General features: G+C 35.0%; 1 long non-coding RNA gene across 1 annotated transcript in view; it reads right to left on the reverse strand.

Moving 5' to 3' along the window:
* Nucleotides 1-12,579: 12,579 nt before the first annotated feature.
* Nucleotides 12,580-26,171, reverse strand: part of LOC129947388 (uncharacterized) — a 37,622-nt gene continuing 24,030 nt past the window's right edge. The window contains exons 2-3 of the long non-coding RNA XR_008781709.1: nucleotides 13,061-13,122; nucleotides 12,580-12,695 (exon numbers count right to left, since the gene is read on the reverse strand). This is a non-coding gene — a long non-coding RNA (uncharacterized LOC129947388). The remainder of the gene's footprint in view (nucleotides 12,696-13,060; nucleotides 13,123-26,171) is intronic.

Here is a 26,171-nt window from a genome sequence, read left to right on the forward strand (position 1 = left end):
GAGGAGAAGATGGAACGACGAGCTGTACGGGCTGTACAGCGACGTAGACTTAGCCAGAAGGGTAAAAGTCCGACGACTAAGATGGCTGGGTCACGTAGAGCGCATGGAAATCAATGCTCCGGCCCGAAAAGTCTTTGAATCCAAACCATAAGGACCAATCAGGTTGTTGACGATGGGCTTTAGACGTTCACATATTACGGCAGAGAAGATTTTATAGCCGATGTTAAGTAGACTGATGCCTCTATAGTTGGTGCAGTTTAGAGGGTCTCCTATTTTCAGGATCGGGCAAACAATACTGAAGTTCTATTCATCGGGCATGATTTCTTCCGACCATATCTTACAGATAAAATGTTGCATGCTCCTAATCAACTTATCTTCAGCTGCTTTAAAGAGCTCGGCATTAAAGCCATCCGCTCCAGCGGCTTTATTAGATTTCAGCTTAGATAAGGCAATCTTTACTTCGTCTAAGTCGGGAGGACGGGATTATTGGCTTTCGTCGTCTATATTGAGTGGATCATCCTGCCTGACAGCGGAATTTAGTTCTTCGTCGCCTTTATACAGTCTGCAGAAGTGGTCCTTCCATATCCTCAGCATTGACTGCGGTTCCACTATGATGTTTCCACTTTCGTCTTTGCAGCCTTTGGTTCTAGGTTTATGTACCTGTGAATTTTGTTTCACCTGTTCATAAAACTGTCACATCATTCCTGCTTTTAAACCTCTCAACATCTTCGACCGCACGCTTCTCATGCCCTCCCTTTTTCCTTCTGAGAAGTCGGCGTTCCTCTAGCCTCTTCTGCTCATAGAGCTCATGAGCAGCTCTCGTCCTTTTATGCAGCGTCGCTGTGCGTGCCTGTTGTTTGGCTGCATTTGCCTGCCGACATTTCTCATCAAACCAAGGGTTCCTTGTTGGTGGCTGTTTCAAACCCAGCACATCAGAGGCGGCTTCTCTGATTGCATCTTGGCAATGTTGCCACTGGTTTTCGATACATTGTATTGGCGGCAGAGAACTTCGAGAGAGATTAATTGTAACTCGTTCGGAAAAGGATTTTGCGAACTCTGGCAATTGTAGCCGTTCGACATTGTACCTTCTCCCAGCACCTCCCTGTTTTGACTTGGATCTGGAAATCCGAAGTGCTACCTTGGCTACAACGAGGTAGTGGTCCGAGTTGATGTTAGCTCCTCGGAAAGTTCGTACATCCATGATGCTGGAAGCGTGTCTGGCGTCGATCGCAATATGGTCAATCTGGTTGACGGTAGATTGATCTGGAGAAGTCCAAATTTCTTTGTGGATGTTGAGGTGTGGAAAACGTGTACTGGCTACCATGACGTTTCGCCCTGCAGCAAAATCTATGTGCCTGAATCCGTTGTCGGAAGTGTTGTCGTGCAGGCTGTTCTTCCCGATTATTCCACCAAAGATGTCTTCCCTTCCTAGCTTGGCATTAAAATCGCCCAGGACTATTATAATATCGTAGCTAGGGCACTGCTCATATGTTTTGTCTAAGAGCTCGAAGAACATATCTTTGGTGTCGTCGTCTTTCTCTTCTGTGGGGCCGTGCGTGCATATCAGGCTAATGTTGCCGAATTTAGCCTTGATGCGTATGGTCATAAGGTGCTCTTTGATGCATCTATAGCTCAAGACTTCTTGCCTAAGTCTGGCTATAATGACGAAGCCGCATCCAAATAAGTTATGTTGGTTTTCAAGGTAGCAGTCACCATTGTAAATATCGCAGTTTTTCATCCTCTTTTTGCCCTGCCCCTCCCATCGTATTTCCTGGATGGCGGTGATGTCTGCTTTAAAGCAGTCTAGGGCCTCCGCTAGTTCTTCGGCCGCACGTGGTCTGCTAAGGACCTAAGATTCCACGTCCATATCCGAAGTTCGTTGTCCTTAATTCGTTTGCGCAGGTTGTCAACAGTAAATCCGTCCGTATTAGTTCTTGAGCTATAGACGACGAAAAACGTCGGGAACGTACGTGAACACGCACGCTCAGACATCTCTCTAAAAATCTTTTATTTCGACTAAAGGGACCATGAAACGTCGAGAAAAGTCAAAATTTTCATTTCGACAAATCAGACCGATTACAATAACTTCCTATCGGAAGATAAAAATATAGCAAAAATGTAGTGACATAAGCTAATTTAAATATGTTTAAAAAAATTAAAAATTAAAATAAAGTCCAAATCGGTCAAATTTAGAATTGCAAATTTAGAATTTTAAGTTCATCAAACCGAAACATTATAAAGAACTGATTCAAATTTAATATATTCTAGAAGCACATTCCAAATAAAATTCTCAATGCTTAAGATAATGTTCAGAAAATTGTTCATATAAAAAATGGTCTTCAACCATATTTTTGAATCAGAAATTTTTTGAAATTAATGTTTAACGTTTGTTTTTATAATCATTATTTCATAATAAGCTCAAAATAAATTAGAAGGCTCGAAATTTCGTAGAGAACCAATGTCTTGAAACCTACAACTATTCCTTGTTTTTAGTGATGGGAAGTAAGTTCAGCTTAAGGACTGAAACAAAGATAAAAAACCTGGAATGCCAAATTTAAAATTTCATAACCAATTCGCGGAAGGTTAATACTTAACACTTTGATATTAAACAACAAATTATTCGATAAAAAAAGTTTTCCTCAAGTGAATTAATATTATTATGAGTTAATATAGAAACCTAGAAAAAAAAACATAGAACGATAAATTAAATATTGACGCAACTTATCAATTGCATACAAAATGTTTGTATATTAGACCCAATTTCCCCATTGACTTCGATCTTTTGTCAAACCCTAGAGTTCGACGAATATGCAAAATATTCAGTAATTGAACCAATGAATGTTCGTAACTTTGCTGATGGAAAAATTAGCTTTGAATGTGTAATTAATGCTCAAATATATCAATTTGGTCCATTTCCATTGCTCATGCCACAGCTTCGGGTTTATTTTTCTATACGACTAATCATTTACTTTTCCTGGAAATCTAATCATTTATAAGTTGCTTTTTGAAAAAAGGTAGGTTAATATACGAAGCTCCATGCTACTATATGGTTCTTCATCACGAACGAAAAGATCTTATTTCGCTTAGACTTGCATTTTTCTTCATTCATTCGCATATCGATTTGTTCGATTCCAATTATAGTTTCATTTCGTTATGTTATAGAAATTGATTCAAAAACCTAGTATTTTGTATATTCATGCACATTTTCACGTTAAGACTTCTATACCAAACGGCGGCGCGGCGTGGCGTCGACGGTGATAGGGATGGTGGGTTAGGTAAGGTTCCTACCTTATATTGAAATTTATATAACACGCACGTTCCTTATTCCTGACTGTGATATCCTTTGAGTTTTGACGGAAAATCATTACATAGTTATACAAATGCCGCAAGGATCTCGCAACCATCCCATGGCATGGCAAGGCGAAGGCACATACATCAGGTATATAATCTCTCATTCATGTCACACATTATTATATTCTGAACAAGTCAATGTAAAAGGTAATTTTCTGCCTATAATCTGAATTCAAGACGCATTATTCAACCTCAATGCGAATGGTATATTATCCTTACCTAAAGGATAAGGTTTAATTTCACCCTTACTCTTCTCAAATCAAGCTTACTTAGATTTATACTATAGGTAAGTACATAAACGTCAAGACCTTAGCCCACACATACACAGTCGTCTAACTTAATGGATAGCGTGGGTCTCGTTCCCCGTGACTTGGTCTTGGGGAAAACTTTTGCTTTGCATAAAATCCACTTCCACATCAACGATGACAGGCATGTCACCAGGTGTTGTCTCATTAAATATAGTGACTTGCAGTGCCTCCTGTTGTGAATATAGTGTTGCCATTATAATTTTTTTTGATAGTAATAATTTGAAAGTTAAAACGAAAATTATATTTTATGTCATTCATGAAGGATGGATGCGTCTCAACTCTTTCAACTTAATTTGAAATTGAAGATTTAAGGAATTAAGTCATCTAAAAATTTGGAAATTTAAATGGTTTCTTACGAGCTAAAAATGTTGTTCCAACAAATTATGACTTGAAAAAACTTTTAAGTACTCAAAATTTCGAAATGTAGTATTAAATGTTTTGTAAGGTTGCACATAAAGTTTTGCTACTCAAAAATTTACGGGCTTTTTATTTAAAGCACACTTTTTAAGTTGCTGGGTTTTAGAATTCAGACAATTTTTAACCGATTACCTTCATCCTACGAACGCATCTTGGAAAATACATTCGCTCTAGAAATATATAGCGTTTCTTTTTTATTAAAAATTCTTAAATGATTTTACAATCGAAGAAGGCTTTCTATTAATTATGCCTGGCTACGTTATGTTTTTCCTTTTTACTTTGATATCGGTCCCACCTCTTTTCACGAATCCATTGAAACTACAATTTGAGGATAGTTTGATGGAATTTGATTTTGCATTTTTACTAAGAGAAGTTTTTGAAGAATTTACAAGTATTGTATTTTATACAAGTAGTGATTAGTGAGAATTCTAGTTTTGAATGTTTTGACTTTTTTGCAAAGTATATGCAAGCCTTTTGATCTTACGACGATGTTCAAGCGAAAGAAATGAACTTATGATGGTATTATAACCTATTTATTCAAATGCTCTACGTTCAATACTATCCAAGAGGTTTAAGTAAGTTGCAGGAGCACCAGCCCAGATATGGGAGTTATACTCAAGCTTTGGACGTAGATAACAGCCAGATCAGAAAGTGTGAAACATTTCTTGCATCGCCTAAGAAAACCCAAACACCTTGCGGCATTTTTGGCGACATCGAGTATGTGGTCATTTCACAAGAGGTGGTTGTTGACACACATACCGAGAGTATCGAGGTTTTCAGTCTCATTGATGCAAGTGCCATCCATGGATAATGGCAATGGGGGTATATCACGCTTTAACGATACAAGACAGCATTGGGTTTTCGAAGCATTTAATCCCACACGGATTTTTAGTCCCCATTGAAAAATTCTGTTTAGGTCGGAATTTAATGAGCTTACCATATTTTGTCGTTGCAATTACACATCCGATGAAGATGGATGTGAGTGTGAAAACGAAAAAGAAAAGCTAAGAGTACTATCGTCAGCAAAGCAATGTATTGGATTAGAGGTTGCAGACAGGAGATCGTTAATAAAAATGAGAAAGAGTGTTGGAGATAAAACAGAGCCCTGGGGCATACCAGAATTTATTTTATGGTTTTTTAGACTTGAAATTATCCAATACTACTTGTATTGAACGATCCGAAAGGTAATTACTAATCCAATGAAGCAGAGATTCATGATAAGAAAGCCTGATGCCAAACCCTATCAAATGCTTTTGAAATATCAAGTGCAATAATCTTACTTTCAAAAAAACGATGTAAAGATTTGCTCCACTGTCCGGTGAGATGAACCATGAGATCACCAGTGGACCTATTGTTTCGAAAGCCGTACTGCTGGTCATTAAGAAGCTTTCGATCTTCAAGATATTTCTTGAGCTGATAATTAATCAGCGTTTCCATGACCTTGGAAAGAAGGGACGTAAGTGCAATCGGTCGGTAGTTAGAGGGTGAAGTAGCTTCGTCTTTTTTGGGAATAGGTTGAATAAATGCCGTTTTCCATCCGTTCGGAATGGGACCTGAGGAGTAGGACAGATGAAAAAGCTTACGCAGTGGTTTTGCCAGCGTTGAAGAACACCTCTTCAGAACAATAACGGGGATACCATCCGGACCCACGTGTTTTTGTGTTTAGATCTCTAAGGACTCTTGCCACAGTACAAGTGCAAAAAAAGATTGGTCCCAGAGAATCACTAACTCGTTCAAGTACAGGAGGAGTCATAAAACTCACTGGCAGCGTAAAATTGGCAGCGAACTGCCTAGCAAAGAGGAGATTAGCTTTCTCTAAAAAGCAAACAAGAGGAGTGTCATTGACAACGAGCGTAGGAACCGAAGAAGTGGAAGAATTCCTCATGTTTTTTACAAATGACTAAAATTTTTTTACTGCCTTTTGGTCTTGTAAAAATTTGGTCCGTCGAATATGGGCGTTGCAGGCCTTCCTGGCTTGTTTGAACTTTTTCCGGCTTTCCTCAGTATGGTTGGCTTTATATCAACGGAAACGCCCCAATAACCTCTTTACAGCTCGTATCAAACCAAGCGTTTTACTGGGTCTGATACTTTTAACCCTGTTCGGTATAAAAGTTCTCATTCCCAGGAGAATGAGAACCAGTGACCAGTTAAAGATCCTGAATTCATTATTGAGATCATCCCAGTTGGCTTTCTCATATTGCCAAACGGTTCCCTTAGGAGCTCTTTCTTTAACTGAACAGTTTTGACCCGAGAAATTTGCTGATATAACACAATGGTCAGATATGCCTAGAAGAGATAGAACACAAACAGTTTACTAATCAGGGTCAAAGGTAAGAAACAAGTCAAAAGTGTTTTCTGCTCGACCTTCAACGTCCGATATTCAGGTGGACTCGTTGACTAGCTGAGTTAGGTGGTTCAACTCAGCAAAGATTTCTGCTAACACTCCATCGGGTGTTGTCTGGCCTGAATGTTGAAGCCATGAAGAATTGTGTACATTGAAATCGCCCGTAAAAACGATTTCAGTACAAGGATAGGACGAAACAAACCAAACTATACCCATGAATAAAAATTCATACTGGCTCGGAATTTGCAGAACGATTTCACGAACTGCAGCAATGCACTGGTGGCCCCAATTTGGCCACTAAACTTCGAATAGGGAGCAACGTGCTAATAGTTGCTACTACAGAACTCCTATTTTGAAAATAAAGTTTCAACATTTGCACATATTGCTTCGAGCTTTAACTTCCCAATGTGGTTTGTCTTAAAAGAAGATATTCTGACAGAAAATAAAAGAAACAATATGGCTACCATGAGGTATCAAAATCAATCCTCTTGGAAAACAATTGTTCCAAGCATTTAAAACAAAATAGACACTACAACATCTTAAGACTACTTGATATAATTTTCTTCAGTATTCTGCAAACCATATCAGGAACAGAAATATTTGGTCATGAATTTTTCTCGATTCTATTTTGTTCAATTAATATCGATGCGCTATGCTAGGGCATGAATATCAAAAGTTAGTAGTATTATGCCACTTTGACTTCTTTAAACATCCTTTTTTCCTCATCGCGCTTACCATATATTCTTGTGACTGTGTGTAGTATCACAGAGAATAATAATTTTTAATACAATTTTTGTCCTTTTTGAAAAATACTCTACACCCGTTAGTACTTATATACAATACATACATGCTTAGTTTATACAGACATTCGTACGTATGAAAAGGAAGCTACTTTTTAAATGATACCACTTCCTGCAAAAGATTTTGGCACGTCGCTTCTGCTGTGCACTGTGGTTTGAACGCAAAATTTTATCTCTCTTTTTTTATAAATGTTATCCCTGGCTTGAAATATTTCACAATCCGTTTGGTTAAATTTTACTTCAAATAGTACAAAAAAAAACCTATTACAAATGCTTGAGATGATGTGATATAGAACGATATGATCCATCTTTATAAAATGGCATGCAAAGGAGGGTTATGAATATCTTATCAACAGATTTAAATCGTCAAAGAGAAATAAGAGAGCTCTTTTAGTTTAGTTTATATGTTTTTTTTTTTTTTTTTTTGAACGAACAGAATTTTAAATTCTTTGAATATTTGCTTTCGTACATTTGTTTTGATAGTTAAAGTATTGTTAAATATAATTATGCTTTCAATAAGGGCGGGTAGATGATGATGGTTCAATTTGGGCCATTAGAAATATTGTCACTTACATCGTTTTCAAAAAAGTACAGACCAATTGGAATGGACGTCGCCGGCCGAAAATCCTTTTTGAGGAAGCAATATCACCTGGTGAACCTCTTGTGGGTTGGTGTCGTCCCATATACGGCAATTTTGCTTGTTAACACAGCTATTAATCCAAAAGGTAGCCTCGTCAAATTGATTTTCGGCCAAAATTGAAGTCCCCTTAAAAATGATTCGAAGCCCAGTTAGGGATCAAACTGCGATGTTTATGGCCATGAGCTTTAAGCTCCTAAGTCAGTTGGATATTTTACAGGTGTAGGCCCAAGTCCCGGCGCTTCACCAAGTTGAAGTCTGTGAAAGGCCGAGTTCTTGAGCACTGCGAATAATAGACTGCCTTGGGTTCGGATATAAACATTCACGGCCCCGGCGATCTTGCGTTCCTTGAACGTACGGGTGTTGGCTGATTGTGTACTGAACCGGTCGTCTAAAATTTGGCCGCCAAATATTGAAGAGTGTACTGTGAAGGGCCACCACGTCTACCGTAAAATTGACGCAATTACGTTTTACCATTTGAACATGCTGTTCAATCGTGTAACTTGCCACAATAATTTGGCATAAACAACTGCATAGTAAACAAAAGATTTGACAGATATCACCAAAGCAAAATGAATTTCAAGAAGCTTTACTTTCTAAACGTTTTACAATTAAGACTCTTGTGTTATTCTATGTTTTTTTTTGTATTTATAAAATTATGTTTTTTGCTGCTTTAGCAACTTAATATCAACAATTAGTTCAAAGTGTTACAAATTTGTACACAATTTTCATATAATTTTTTTTTTAATACAAATTGGTTGAGTTATTATTATTATTATTGTTATTATCATCTTTATTTCTTCATTTCAAAATTTACAAACTTAAAACTAAAGATTACAAGCATGGCTAGTACAAAAATTTGGTTATATAAAGAAAATAGCAATTGAAAAAAGAAAAAGAATAATGCCAGAGGGAAGAAAAAAAATATTAGTTTTAATGGTGTAGGTAATTTAATATATAAATACATTTATAAAAAAAATCTGATTCAGGCTTTTAGTTTAGCTAAAACAAAATTATCAAGTTTATAAAAACAGCAATCATTTAATTATGGCAATATGTGTTAAACAATTGATTCAAATGTTCTAAGGGTTTTTAGTTTGGCTAAAACAAAAGAAGGGATCCATAGATCATAAAGAATTTTTGAAATTTCAGAAAAAGAAAGATATCTCAAGGAATTTAATGATTAGCAATTTTTCAAACGTGATTTAGGCTTTTTGTTTAGCTGAAAAAAAATTGTAATAGAATTATTATTCTAGTATATATTAATGTTCATGTTTCTATACGAAACTGCATCTAATAAAAACTGAATGAGTAGACGCCAATCGTTATCTCCATTCAGAACACCTAGATATTCTTTAAGTGTCAGAAAACTCTAGTTAAAATAAAGCCGATGAATTTCCTGCAAGATTGGGCACAATGCAACAAAGTGTAAAATGTTTTCAACTTGATTAAGGTTGCACAAAGCGCAGTTTTGGTTGTTACCAGTTCTGTGCGGTCTGTGATTAAGCTCTAACATCTCCGTACGTGCTTTAAATATGATGCTCATTTCCATTACAGTAAATTTATATCTAAAGTAATAAGAAGACCCGAGTCTGAGGTTAAGTTTACTGTAAATTGATCTCGACACAGACTCCCTCGCCCTGTCTAGATAGCTTTGGAATAAGTGATCATCAATGGTAGATATATATTCGTAGAGAGCGCTTCTCCACGTATCTAAACTATCAACAGATAGAGACAGAGGAAAGTTGTGTGCCGAGGCCAAATCAGGACCCAGTCTTTAAATGGAGTACACCGGCATCGAAAACACACTGATAGGACCCTCTCTTGCAAATTGTTGGCCGACCTTTCCATTACCCTCAATATAAAATCAGCGTTTGCTTTTAAATTCATAGTAAATATTGGAGCAAGTCCCGATTCGATATGTATAGCATAATTGGACGTGCTAGTTGGGAGTCTAAAGATACGCTTAAAAAAATATCTTTGGACAGCTTTGATATTTTCTATTTTCTTGTACCCATAGTCTTGGTTGCTATAACACAAACAGCTTTTGATAGTTGCTTCAAACACTTTGAACTTAGACGTAGGAGCAACAAGTTTGTTATTAAAAAAGTTTGACCACATACAATTTTTTGCAGTTTTTGCAACTCTCACCTTATCTTTTATGTGGTTATGGTTATAAGTTAAAGTGTAGCCTAAATATTTAAATTCTTTCACCACTTCTAAGTTGGAACCATTGAAGGTGCAGTTGCGGTTAGTTCTAATGCTACGATGTTGTGACCTAAAGACCATAATCTTCGACTTTGAGGTGTTTATTTGGAGATCCCATAGATCACAAAATTGTTTTAATTTGTTTATTTGAAGCTGAATTGTGACTGCATTATCAGTTAAGATCACCAAGTCATCGGCGTAGAGCAAAACTTTAATAGATAAATCACCAAAAGTAACACCACCAGGGATATAGTCTTCAATATCATTTATAAATAGTGAAAAGATAAGCGGGCCTAAAATGCAACCTTGAGGCACACCTGTATTACAAGTAAACGGTTTTGATTTGCTACTATAATTTGATTCTACAGCTGTTGTATTTTAGAGCAGCTGCTCATAGATTCGGATAAATTTTGTCGATAGCCCGATAGCTGCAAGTTTAAATAGTAGACATCTTCTGTTAATGGTGTCAAATGCTGATTTAAAGTCAACGAAAAAAGAGTAAAGATTTATTTTTTTCTCTAGGTAACGAAAGATTAGCTCGAAAGCCCGCCTGAAAGCAACTTACTTGCTGTTTTGTTCGACCCATCTTACAAGGAATACGATCTGGGTGAATAATTTCCTTAGATAACTAAGCACAGAGATGCCTCTATAGTTTTCAGGTAAAATAGGGTTACCTTTTAAAAAAGAGAAGAGATAGATGAGGACTGGAAAATTCCTGGAAACTGCTCCTCCTCAAACATTTTGTAGAGGGCACTAAAATAAATTCTAAAAACTGCAAGGTGGTGTTTTTGTAGAACTCAGCTGGTATGCCGTCCAGCCTTGTTGTTCTTCTTTTTTTTTAGCGCTACAACAAGTTATAACATTGAGAATGGAGCGTCTAATTCTTCAATATATATAAAAGGCAGTGCAAAGCTTATAGACTTCTGGTATGGATCAGCTATGAAAAGTTGTTCAAATTGCAATGCCAGTATATCCACTTTAATGGGATCTATAACTGACCTATTACGGTCACTTTAAATGCGCACATTGGCCCAGAAAGCTTTAGAGTCATTAAAGTTCGTACCGAAACCATGACGATTGTTTGCGAACGCACTCACAGATGGCGCTTCAGTGACATGATGGTTTTTCTAGTTTACGATGACGCTGTCAAAAAAGCACATTGCATCTTCACCAAAATTCCTCTTGACAAATGACAGCTCGTCATTTGTTGATATTTTCAATCCTCGTAGCGAGTCGTGTGAACATGAAAAATTTTCGATTTTTTGCGCCTTTGATTTGAATATTTACATTCGGATTCTTCTTCATCTCCATTAGCTTGCTTTTGATTTGATCAAGTGTTCTCCTCTTCTTTCGGAAAAGTAAAGATTTTTCTCGATTCACCACAATTCCGGAGTTTTTTAATCTCGGGGCTGCTTCTATAATTGTTTGTGCTGTTTCTCTGTTGTCGAAGTTTAACACCATCATCGTTTTGTTGTTGTAACGATTAACCAATTATTGTGATTTATCAAAAGGTAGCTCCGCATTTTCATTGTTTCGCTAGACTATTCATGTCTGCCTTATCGTCTGACGGTAAATGCATTACAACCGTGTTTTCATATGATTTTCGGTGCAAAAGTTCGATTTGCTTCTCAAGTGTTTCGCAGTAGTTCTCAATGACAGCTAACCGCTCCGTAAGGCGCTCGTTTTGCGCCCGTAAGAGCTGAATTTCAGCGGTGACAGTTAGGACGTCTTTTGTCGCGATATTTTTAAGTGCTCGACAAAACAGCCGTCGATGATAGACTTCAATTCGTTTGCTTGAGATGCCATTGCGATGTTGTTTTCGGTCAACAAAGATACTTTATGAAGTTGAAGTGTGGATTTTTTACTATTTGGCGAATTGTTTGGAGATGTGTCCCCCAATTTTCTCTTTGACTTCATATATCGGTTATTCGCAGAACAAAGAAGAAATGGCTACCCCATGCGATATATTTAAAAGGTCCTTAATTATCATACCTTGTAGGCAATTTCAAGATATTCCTCTGTGATGTTATGATGTTCTGCTTAACCAAAGTTTATAAAGCAGTTTTTTTTATATTTAACTTTAAAATTACAAAACTATGAATAAATAACTTGAGCACTGCAAGAATACGACTTTTACTTCTCTCACTTTCTCACCTCTCCTTGGTTGAGTTATGAATATTTGGATTTATTTCTTCAATGTTTTCTATATTTTTTTGATTAATTTATAAAAGCACCCCAGGAAAGGTCTCAAAATATTTGTATTATACTACAGATTCACCTAGTATGACCCTAAAAAACGTAAACTCCTAACGCACTTACATATATCTACTATAATCAACATTGTAAGGGAACAAACGAATACATAGAAACCATCGTAAATTTGCTGATTAACGCCACAAATTATGGATCTTATGTTACTTCCCTAGGTTAGGCCACTAGATACTCACCAGTAAAACATACCTCATTTTTTTATTCAAATTCCACATTTTTAAAATATTCAAACATTTTGAGAGCTATCCTAAAATTTATTATTTTATTTATCTCAACAAAATCTTATAATTAAACAAATTGAAAGTTTTCAGTCCCAGTAAAATTTATTTTCCACACGAATGTAATTCAAGCATCAAAATCTGAAAAATAAAACATTATTTAATAAACGTTTTGATTTGCATTAATTTTTAATGGTTTTCTGAAAAGGAAAAAAAAATATGTATGTGCAATATTTCCTCAAAGTTGAATGTGCTCATAATGAAACAAAAAAATAATAAAAATAATTGTTTAACATTGCTATTCCATTAACATTATAATATGAGAGAATAAAAAAGTTATATCCTGATTGTGTGGTCTTCCATCATCAACCATTAAATCGATGTGAAAATTGTTTTATAAAAAAAAAACAGAAAAAGAAAGCAAAAATATAATAAAATATACAAATGAAACACTATGCAAAATGTTTCAATATATTGTGTACAGGGTTTCTAGAGAGTATTTGAACCTTTAACGTATAGAGTACACCCCCATCATTATCGACACACAGTAATTTGCATGATGGTGAAACTAAAAGGAAAAAAAGATACATACATACAGGTATGGCCAAAATTATAGGAACAATGCTCTTTTTTTTAAATTAGCAAAAAATCATAAATTTTATCGCTTAATATTTGTTAACAATTTCTCAAGACAGTATTTACACTTCTGCAAAAACATCATAGAAAATTTCCGTCTGTCCAAATAATGTTATCATAAGTACAAATTTATTAAAAAATGTAAACTTTAGAATTTTAAGCTATAATATAAGTGGTGTAAACTTTTATTTACAGATTTCTTTAAATATGCTAATAACTATGAAATATTTTGTTTATATGAAACACGCTTGTTAGAAGGAAAAGAAAAAAATTACTTAAAATATTTTGAGAATTATGTGCTTTGTTGGACATTGGGAGTTAGAAATAGTAGGTACATCTCCGTATTGAATAATTTTTAATTTGATAGCGACCATAGGCTAGTAAGAGCAAAAATAAAAGTGGACCTTAATACGCTGAAAAGAAACAAACAAACACTCAGTATTCCTAGAATAATAACAACCGAAAATATTGAAAAATATAATGACATGATTAAGAAAGAAATAAGACTTAATATAACTACGAATAGAATAAACGAAAATTTTCAAAGTACATATGATTCATTAGAACAGATAATAAAGAACTTGGCGAAAGTTTCAATCATGAATGCTGTTACTACAAAACCTGATAAATTAACAAATGACACTAAAGCGCTGATAACCAGAAGAGATAACCTACGAAACAAGGACAACTTATCAGACCAGGAAAAAAATGAACTAAGATACCTTCGGAAAACCATAAAAGAAGATGCGAAAAATTATATCCTAACATATAACGAAACAATGATAAATGATATATTAAGCAACACAAAATCTATTAAAAAGACAAAATCATTTCTTGACAACGGAAAAGAGTGGATAACATCAATTAATAACAAAAATAACAACGCTGTTAAAAGGAGAGATATAAATGAGTCTGCTACCAAGTTTTTAGAAGAACTTTTCAAATCGACAAAAGAAATAAAAGATGGTAATATATCGATGGCGGACAGTTATTCCAACTTAAATACTGTTACACTTTTTACAAAAACATATTGAACAAGAAATTGACGGTCTTAAGACAGATAAGTGTACAGGAAATGATGGTATTGTAACAGAAATGCTCAAATATTGAAAACAATTACGCTTATCCACAAAAAAGGAAATAAAGATAACATAAATAACTACAGACCAATAAGCAACATTTCTATGATATATAAACTGTTCTCGAAAGTAATGTACACAAAAATTAAGGACACATTAAACAGAAATCAATAGGATTTCGAGAAGGTTTTTCAACAACAGACCATCTACAAACAGTAAACCAACTAATTGAAAAAACTAACGAATTTGAAAAACCCTTTGTATCTTTTATATATTGACTTCAGTAAAGCATTTGACTCAGTAGAACATGACGAAATATGGACAGCGCTGACAAACCAAGGAATTCATCCTATCTTTATAAGGACGTTGAAAAATATATATACAGACAGCGCGGCGAACATAAAAAGCGAAAGAATAGGAAGAGAAATAAAAATAAAGAAAAGCGTAAGACAGGGGGATCCAATGTCACCACCATCATTTTTTGCCGTACTGGAAGAAATATTCAAGAAACTAAACTGGGTCAATAGATATGGAATAAATATTTAGGGACAATATTTGAGCAACCTTAGATTCGCTGATGACATAGTTCTCATTTCATCAACTTCCGGACAAATACAAAATATGCTCATAGAATTGACAAATGAATGCAAGAAAGTTGGAATTCATATCAATAAGTCAAAAACTAAGATAATGACTAACCATATTAAAGATGACATATTGCTGGATAACGAACACATAAAAGACTATACTTATCTAGGACAGACTAAGTCAATGATTAACCAAGAGAAAAAAGAAGCTTCTGGACGTATTACCAATAGTTGGAAACAATTTTGGAGTTCAAAACAAATATTACAATCGAATCTAACTGACGAAACACGAAAACATATACATACTAGACTCTACTATTCTACCTGTTAAGACGTATGGGTTACAGACTATATCCTTGACTTCAAGTTTACTTGACAAAATAAGAATATGCCAAACCAAGATGGAAAGAAAACTACTTAACCTACGAATTAGCCAGAGAGTGAGAAATAGAGAAATAAGACGAAGAACTGGTTTAACGGACGTGGTGGAACGAGCAAAACTCCTTAAATGGAATTAGGCAGTACATATATCTAGAATACAGGACCAAAGATGGACAAAAATCATTACAAAGTAGACACCACCAGAAAGCACAAGACCAATTGGACGACCGAAGAAAAGATGGGCAGACGCTTTGGTTAAAGAAATACAAAGTTGGTACAATGACGCAAAAGATAGAGATCTTTGGGCAACATTGGGGGAGGCATATGCCAGATCATAGAATTTTGACACGCATCCGTTTATTGATTCAAACTTTGCTCACATATTAAAAAAATAAATTGAGTGCCGCAACAGTCCGTTGAAAACTAGGGCCTAGTGACTTACAACTCTCAACCATTCCTGTGTGCGAGTAATGTTGTCAGCAATGGAGGGGACCTACAGTTTATTTGCCGAATCCGAACGGCTAATTTGAGAAAGCACTTTTTCATGACAAGAGTTACTATTGGAGAATTAGTCAATTTATCGCAAGAGGCAGTACCTGTGAAAAGACTTTAGATGTCATAGGCAGGGTTCGAACTAACCATCATGCCACGGGTTTTACTCGTGATCATGACGAAATATAGAATGCCAAAAATCTCGAAAATAAAAAAAAAATAACTAGAACGCAAAAATCTCGAATCCACAAAAATCCAGAATTAACAAAAATCTCGAAAGACTCAATCTAAAAAAAAATCTCGAAAAAAAATAAAAATTTCAGTTTTTTTTTGTATTTTTAACAGTTAAAAATCAATAAAACACAAACACATCAGTTTACCCAATATTTTATTTTCTAAGCAAGAAAAATAGTTTCAAACAATAAGAAAGGTGCATGTGTAGCAATGCGCAATTGTATGACTGATAACTTTACTTGTCAACTTTAAGTTTGTTAAGGAGAAGTAAGTTATACAGAATGTATGTTTGAATTTTTGAGGCAATGTTTTAAATTCGCCCGGATTAGTGCATTCGAGATGTTTTTTTTATAGATTTTGGCACTTCGAGATTTTATTTTCTAGATTTTTGTTTTGAGTTTCTTCCCATTATAGATTTTTGTTTTCGAGATTTTCATATTCGAGATTTTTACTTTGATTAAAACAAATTATGTCAATTTATATAGTAATTAATTCAAAAGAAACAGAAAATGTAAACAAAAATGTAAATAAATATTGTACAAAATATCAATAATGACAAATAAAAGCTTATAATATTAATAAATAATAATAATGGTATAAGTTAAAAATCAACAATTTACAATCATAATTACTTTCAAATCAAACATATATTTGAGCAATGCTGTCCTCACGTAAAGATAAGTTATTTAGATCAATTGAATAAGCTTTAAGTCGACGCTGGTCTGCCGTAAAAACACTACCCCTTTACCACGATTACTTAGAAAATTAATTCGTTATTATTCGCTGCAGGTTTCCACAAACGCATTAATATTAAATTTACAGGAGTCAGCATAAACAGGAAGAGCATTGAGTTTACCTCGTACTCCGCCCATGTTTTGAGAATACCTTGAACTACATTAATACTACCAATTTTGGACTTTAATTTATTTCCACTGGACTAGGAAGTGACACAATTTGATCGCTTTTTGGAATTTAGCTTAGTACAAAATCTCTCACTATTATAACCATGAGATCATAAGATTTGTAATTTGTTAAGTGGAATATGAACTTCAAACTTAACGGTTTTTAAATTTATAGCATCTCTTTTTACAAGCTTGACCCATTTTACTGTGTGGTTTCATTAAGACCAATTTTGTTAACAACATACTTCGCAAGTAATTCCTTAGATGCGGATGCATCAAATTTTGACACTTGGAATCATTTATGAGACACAACAATATTTTTAACTTCAGCAACCACTTCACCGCACACATATACCGTGCTTTGTCTTGATTTCAAGATTTATCGTTTTTGTACTTTCATAATTGAATTGTTCAAAAAATATGTATGTGGAATTGGCCAAACCTCGACACATCACCCTACTCCAACAGACGAACAAGACAGAACCGACCACTCAACAAACGGACAGACATAACAAAAGAGAACAAGCGGCCCCTTTCATTTTCTTTTCCAAATCCACATTGAATTATTCAGTCTTACGTTGTCCTTGTGCGCAGAGAGTTTAGTTGGTCAGGAGTTACGCATCATTTCCATTTATTTTTAATTATAATTATAAACTAAATACTTATCAATAAACTTTAAACAAAAAGTAACTTTGGTGTCGCCTATTTACTTAAGTTCTAAAAATTATCCCTAGACAAGACCCTTCATGTATTACCCGTTTTTCATGATATGTAAGCTTTTTTTAGTGTAAAAAAGGAAAACTTTTCTTTAAGTGGCGCAACAGTCCGTTCAAAAACAGGGCCTAGTGACTTACAACTCTCAACCATTTCTGTATGCGAGTAATATTGTCAGGGATGGAAAAAAGAAAAAAGTTATAATACAAATTGAAAAACGTTCCTTTGTTTTTGGCAATGACTGTGTGTACAATTTCAACATAAAATGAAAAGAATTTTAAACATACACACCCACAAATATAGATACCGCAATGCAAACACATAATAATTTAAAAGAACGGCAAAATTAATTTCAAATCAATAAATTCCGTGATAAAAAAAACTTCACTCTCTAATGAAATAAAAATTTTTAATTAAACCTTAAATCAGAGTTCAACAATTGACCACAATCACTAGTGGAACACCACAAAATGTCATTTTTATGGACTCTATTCTGTGTTGTGTATTGTGCCACCATATGTTTAATGCAATGCATTGATTTGCCTGTGGTAGATTTAATTTTATTTCAATTTAAGTTTTATTTTTTTGTTGCTAATTTGTACATGGTTTTTTAATTGTTTTCATGAAATGAGGTGAACTAAACGATTGCGTTCTTTTCTGGTTTTGGTTTTAAATTAAATTGGATTTATTTTGTTAATAATGATTATTGTGGATTAACTAAATTTGCTTAAATTATTTTGTAAGGACAATAAATGAAAAAATATTGGCTACATTGTATTTTATTTCGATAGAATTTATTTGGGACACTGTGGCGTATGTGAACGCCACTGTTTTCATTCATAAATGTCCTTTTTACTTTAAGTTATTTTAGAAATATAGATTTATTATTTAATTTTTTATAAAATAAAACCGATTGTTTTATATCTACAATTTTAAAGGGTAAAAAGAAACCTCATTGGTGGCGTAAGAAACTAGAACCATTCAGAAAGAGCTGCCCATAGACAGCTTTGATCCATTTGACCGAACTACAAAAATGCTCAAACATGGTCATTCCACCATTGGAAATCATTCTGATAAGCTGTTTAAGGTTTAGATATATTCCCAAAGCCTGGAGAATGGCAAAATTAGTCTTCATTCCTAAAGCACGGAAACCTTCCCAATTTAACTCTAAAGATCTACGACCAATCAGCCTATCATCCTTCCTTCTTAAATCCTTGGAAAGATTGATTGAAATTTACATCAAACATAACTTAAAACCATATCTCATTTCCACAGCTCAACATGCTTACTCTAAGGCAAAATCAGTAAAATCAGCACTTCACTCGCTGGTACGTATTATTGAATATTCCCTCGAATACAAAGAATATAACTTAGTAGCGTTCCTGGATATTGAAGCAGCTTTCAACAACGTCAGTTACCAGGCGATCACAAAAGCAATGGATAAGCTGAAATTAGAGAAATCACTCATAGATCTTATAAGTCTCATGCTCAAAAGCAGGACAATAACTTCTAGCATGCGAAGTTTTACTACCACCAGATCGGTGAATCGAGGCACCCCCCAAGGTGGGGTCCTTTCGCCTCTTTTATGGAACATGGTAGTAAACGACTTACTTACATCATTGGAAGTAGAGGGTTTCAAGGTGATTGCCTATGCTGATGACGTTACGATATCCGTATCTGGGAAGCACCCCAAGTTCTCTCGAAACTCCTACAAAATGCCTTAAATAGGCTAACAAAATGAGCTAAGCATTGTGGCTTAGACGTCAATTCACATAAAACAGAATTAATACTCTTTTCGAGAAGATATAAAATTCCTCAGATTAGCCCACTAAAGATTAGAGGAATATCATTAAGCTTTTCCGACCAAGCTAAATATTTAGGACTCATTTTAGACAAAAAACTAGGTAAATACTAAATTGGAAGGCAAATATTGATGAAAGAGTAAAAAAGGCTACTGTAGCGCTTTTTACTTGTAAAAAGGCCATAGGATCAAAATGGGGCTTCTCCCCAAAAATAAACCACTGGCTATATACTTCGGTAATCAGACCGATACTCATTTATTGAGCTGTGGTATGGTGGACCGCACTGGACAAGATGGTAAATCTAAATAAGCTCATCAAAGTCCAGCGGTCAGCAGGAATGTGCATCACAGGAGCACTGGAAGTGCTTTTAAATCTAACATCCTCTTAACATCTTCTCCAAAATGGTGACAGCCAACTCATGTGTGAGGATTAGAGCCACCTCTCAATGAAACAGTGGCAATACTGGACATACTACTATTCTAGACAATTTCAGATCTATCCCAGATCGCTTAGCCTATACCACTCCAAAAATTGTATTCGGTAAAAGCTTGCATGTGTCCATCCCTTCAAGATCCTCCTGGGAAGAAGAGAGACCCCTGGAAGACGATGCGGTACACTTCTATACAGACGGGTCAAAGACCGATTACGGAGTTGGAAGTGGTATCTATTCGGAACAACTGAATCTGAGTCTATCATACAGACTTCCCAATCAATGTAGTGTATTCCAGGCAGAAGTAATGGCGATTAAAGAGGCACTATCCTGGCTCAAAGAAAACGTTATGTCATGCAAGGATACACGAATTTTCTCGGACAGCCAAGCCGCTCTTAAATCTCTCGCGTCTGTCTCCACAAACTCTCGAATAGTCCACGATTGTCCATCATCTCGGATATGATGGAACAGTTTAATATTCACCTCATTTGGGTGCCAGGCCACAGAGACATTCCGGGAAATTGCAAATCCGATGAGCTCGCCAAAAACGGAACACTTCTGCCTAATGTTAGACAAAAACATAACATAGGAACACCACTTGCTACATGCAAATATCTTCTCAAACAATATGCTCTAGAATCAACAAATGCTAGATGGTCACAGAGTACCAAATGCCTAGCAACCAAGCAAATATGGCCAAGCATAGACTAAAAACAGTCAAAAGGCTTGATATCCCTGAGCAGACAAAGTATAAGCTCTACAATTGGAGTAATAACAGGACACTGCCTAATAGGAAGACATGCTCTGGGGCTAGGGGTCTACACAAATGACTTTTGTAGAAGCTGCATAAACGAGGAGGAAGAGGAAACAGTCAAACACCTTCATGTACATGTCCAACACTCTCCATTAGAAGGAATAACTTTCTCGGTAATCCCTTCTTCGATAATACCAGTGAACTGGCAACGATCAACACAAAATGTCTCTCTAACTTTATTAAAAGTACGAAATGGTTTGTTTAAGTTCATTACTCTCCCATAAGTAACTTCATTAGTGGTATCACAATGGACCCTTGAGATCTAGGTGCGTCAATGACATCTGGACAGCCACTCCAACCTAATTTACATCTACAATCTTATAAGTAACTTCGTTTCAACTGGTTATTTCATAAAAATATGTTAAAAAAATAACCCTGTTTAAAATAACCGATTGTATAAGATAAGTTGTGAAACAACACAGGTTAAATAAAACACCTAGGTTAAAATCTAACCCATGCAAAGAAATAACCGAAGCTATGTATTTATTGAGTTTATTGTCATAGAAAATTTTAATTTAAAATAAATTTATGTGAATGTTGGAATAATTTACTTAAACAAAATTAGCTCGTGTATCAAAAACTTAACTAAATTTTACATATCAATATTTTGTTTTTTACTATGGACTGAAAAGCTTGTTTTTAATTTGCAATCAAAAACAATTTCTTTAAACTTTTATAAAAATTTATAAACCTGAGAATATGAACCAAAAAATAAATTTGTTTGATTTAAGGAGTTGAAACCAAAACTAAGCGCATTTATAATTCCATCATTATTAAAATCCAGTAACTGGAACAATAATTTTAGCTGAAATTATATGAAAATTAGGTGGTTACGGATTATTACGATTTTTTTTACAAATTTTAGGACATAAGTACAATTATTGATTTAAGGCATTACTTTCTTATTCATCTGTTGCTCATATAGAAAATGTATTAAGAGGACTAATAACTATAACTTATTGAGGTATTTCTGGATCTTATACTTTAACAATTGCTCATGGAATATTTTCTTCAGGATTTTTTGTTTAGGTAATATGTATAGATAGAGTTTGGCACCAGCTCTCTTATCAAAAATGCGTGCATTTGGTATTGATGAATCCCTTCTTCGTTGGGTTAGATATTACTTTTCGGCCCGTTCAATTCAAGAAGTCTTGGATGGGTTCAAATCTGATATAAACAAAATAAACTCTGGTGTGCCCCAGGGTTCCATTTTGTCTCCGACTTACTTCCTTATTTTTATTAATGATCTTTTGTCTGAAACTTCATACTTCTAAATTGTTTCGCTGATGACTGTACCCTCAGCTTCTCATATTCGTTTTTAGATTCTCATCCTTGTTCTTCGGATGTGGACTACCAACGGCAGCGTATGATAAGGTTGTTAAATTCTGATCTTTACAGCATTGTCCAATGGGGAATCAAAAACCGTGTAGAATTTAATACTTCGAAAACTCAATTCTGTCTACGGTCACAAAAGCGTAATCTTCTCCCAATGCCACTATCCATGAGTGGTACTTCCATTGAGGACACCGAACAGCTTTCAGTCCTAGGTATGTGCATTACAAAGCACTTGTTGTGGAGTGATCACATATTTGACATCGCCAAAATTGCTGCTAAGTGTTTAGGTTTTCTCCGAAGATACAAGAAGTTTTTTACTCCTACCTATACAGCCTATATTTGTCAGAAACTCGAGTACAATTCCCATATCTGGACAGGTGCCCCTATAAACTACTTGAGTCTCCTAGACAGAATTCAAAAGAGAGCTTTAAAAATGATAGGTTACCGTTTTCTAACTGAAGCTTTTGTATCTCTCGAGCGCCGTCGTAAGGTTTCACGCCTGTGATTTTGTAATCGCTACTTTCATAAACAATACTTTAATGTCTAATGAAATAGCCAATGCTTTAGCAGACTCAATGTTTCCCACCATTGAAAGGGTATTCATATCCCCTTGAGTGCGCGTACAATACAAAAAATAAAGCCAAGCTTTGGTGCAAAAATGTTAACGATCTTACTATCTGTTAACAATTTGCTAAAGTTAAAATCACGGAATGGCTACTTCAACTTTTATCAATTTGCTTAATCCATATGACATATTTACAATTATTCTTATAAGAGCAGTAGATGGAATGGTTCAGTCAACAATAAGTAAAGGTAAAGGTCTTCAAAAATAAACGCTATTTAAAAAGAAAACTTGTGAGACTTTGTAATATAGGGTTTTCAAATTGACGCGGGAAGATTTATGGGTCCCTTTGCGGCCATTTTGTTTTGGTGAATCTGTCAAATCTTTTGTTTATTTTTTTTTGAAAACGACGTTAGTGAGGTGGGCACCGTCAACAGCGAGCGCTATTCATATCGATGACAACTAATTTCTTACATCCCAAATTGAACCACAGGGACCTAGACGCAATGTGGTTCAAACAGGACGGCCGGCGGCGCTACGTGACACACAGCAAACGCCACGTCATTCACACACAACATCTACCCGCCCATATTGAAAAACATATAGTATAAATGCTTTAACGAAAGAATAGTCATGTAACTCAAAAGTCTAATACGATTTAGTCCAGCAAATGAACTAAAAGCTTTCCCTTAATTAAAAGCAAATTTTAAAAGGCAGAAGTATAACCCCACAAGCAACACCACATTGAAATCTTAAATGAAAAGTTTCATATTGAAATCTTAGAGTTATATCATTCAAATTTGTTTTCAAAAGAAACAAGTGCCAAAGAGAGATGCGGAAATGTTGTTTTAAATATGAAATGTATTATAAGCAATTTCAATTTTGATCAATAAAACTCCAAAGTATTTAATCTTACTACACAGAACGAAAAAAGTCATCTTATTGACTACTTTGATAGACAATTTCAGTCAATAACCGCAATAGTCAATAAAACAATTTTCGGTTGACAATTTTGGGATTCAAAGTGGTCAATGTGACAACTCTAGTTCAATATGATAACTTTGGTTAAAGGAAATTGAAACTAGGGTTGTATGTCGTTTCGAATAGGAAAACTGCGGAAGTCAATATGATAATTTTTTTTCGTGACCGAAATCTAATTTGACTTCTGGATACTCGATGACAATTCTGGATAGTCAATTTTGGTAGTTAATATGAAAAATTAGTTTAATTATTTAAAACCATCTTTTCCGTCACGAACCAGCTATTCAATTAACTAACATCGTAGAATATCGCCAATCAAATTAAGACCTCTCGAAGAATTATATGAATACCTATAGATCATCCGTAAAAAGCTGTGAGGTTTCCTTTTAACCGGTGAGAGAATAAAGAATTAATGAATATAAGAAAAAGCAAAGGCCCAAGGACAGACCCTTGCAGAACTCCCTAATTAATGGGAACAGAATTATTTACATTACTCTTTATTATGACTTTCTGAGACCTATTCTTGAGGCAGGTTAGGTTAGTTTAAAGTGCTTGTCCATAATTTAAACGGACACACTTAGGCTAGTTTAATGGCCCATTGTGATACCACATGAATCTTGAGGATTCCTCCTTAGCTCAAGGAAAGCAGTGAAAGGCTGATATATTCTAAAGGTAAGAAGCAAAACACTCAACAAAAGCTATAAAAGCCTTTAAGATACAACTAATATAGGAGGATTTCATGGTCTGTTGATACTAAAAATGTAGGTTTAAAGAGCATTTTCAGCAGACATACCCATTGTCCACCCTAAAACCAAACTGAGAATCGTAGAAAAAATGTATATCTTTGAGATTGTTCAGAATTCTAACATTTATAGCTCAAAATATATTAATATGGAAGAAAACAAATACAAACGACGTGTTTTATCTGTTTTATTCCACTTTTTGAAAAGATTACGGACATTTTCATTTCAAAACATTTTCACAACTAAAAATTCAAATATGTGATGAGAAAATAAAAATTTCATAAGTAAACAAAGGCTTAACATAGTTATAAAATAGCCCAGGTTTGAAATAACCAGTTATAAGATAATCCTGGTTACAAAAAAAACAGGTTATGTACAAAATGGGGTTAAATACATAAATAAATTGGGTGGCGCAACAGTCCGTTTGTGAACTATGGCCTAGTAACTGACAACTCTTAACCATTCCTGTGTACGAGTACTGTTGTCAAGAATTCAGGGGACCTACAGTTTTAAGCCGAATCCGAACGGCAAATATAAAGAAGCACTTTTCATGACAAGAATTACTCTTGGAGAATTTGTAAATTCCTCGAAGAGGCAGTAATCGTGAAAAAAACTTTAGGTGGCATAGGCAGGGATCGAACCCAAGACCTCTTGCATGACAGTCAATCGCATTTTTTTTTTTTTTTTTAATTCATTTTATTAGTTCATTCTTAAACCTATCTTAAAGCTTGACAAAAATTCATTAAATTAGCCTAATTATCCATAACTTACAACTAACTTAATGGTCCCATACGAACACTCTAAGTTAAACTATAACACTTAAAACTAATGCCTTTCGGCCCTAAGATCTATTTTACTTCATTTTAATTTTATTTATTTTTGTATTTATTAGAAAATTTGAAGAAAAAAAAACTAATATCAATATCCTTTTTTATTTTTACTTACAAACTACTTAAAATTAGGTCCTTAAATAAAACTTAAAGCTAACTTAAACTACCTATTCTTCCTATAAACTACTAAAAACTAGAGCAACCACAGAAGCAAATCTAACTATCTAACATTTTTGTTTTTCATATTTTGTTGTATTTTTTTTATTTTTTTTTTATTCTATTTTTTTTAATGTTTTTTTTTTATTTTTTTGTTTTGTTTTGTATTTTTTTTCTATTTCTTTTTGTGCCACCATGCTTATTCTACTTAAAACTAAAACCAAAAACTATAAAACAAGTATGAAGGCCGGCCAAGGCTTAAAACCCCATTGCGGCTACCCCTTTCAAGTGCCGATTGAAGCCACCAAAACTGGTTCGCCTGCTTCACCCTATAAGTTCGGTCCCGTTCGGACACAGCCCTACTGAACCGAAGGAGCTCAGCTCCGCCTTGTGCCATGATGTCCCGATTGTACAGGAGTCACCTATCCACGGTTTTTCGTCTGACGTGGTAGATTAACGGAACTGCCAATCTATCCTGTATCAGACCGCATCTATCTAAAAAGAGGAATGCCTCTGGTGGAATAAAGCCGCTCAAGCGTGCACTCTCAAAATACTCGTCGTTCGGATAGAACGCCCCAAAAAGTAATTGTTGGTCGAAGACATAGCTCTTGCAATGTGACCTCGAACGAGTTTTGTCACGAAAGTGTCAATTCTGTTGATTCAAGCCCCGTTGTATAGGACCTCGTTAGAAAAGTAATGCACATAAGAATACTCGGCTGTTCGAAATAAGCCGGTACAGCGTCGTAAACACTGCCGCTCGAACAACCGAAACTTCTCCATCTGGGAAGGGGCAACGTTGAACCACACAGGACAACCATAAACGATATACCGAGGTACTTCACTACACTTTTGCTCGCTAATGGCTGCCTGTGAAAATCAACGCTGACCATCTTGCGCCAATTCTTGAACGTATCCCCTGTGGCCCCAGCCAACGGAGTC

This window comes from Eupeodes corollae, chromosome 2 (genome assembly GCF_945859685.1).
Source record: "Eupeodes corollae chromosome 2, idEupCoro1.1, whole genome shotgun sequence".
In the NCBI taxonomy this organism is placed as follows: Eukaryota; Metazoa; Arthropoda; class Insecta; order Diptera; family Syrphidae; genus Eupeodes; species Eupeodes corollae.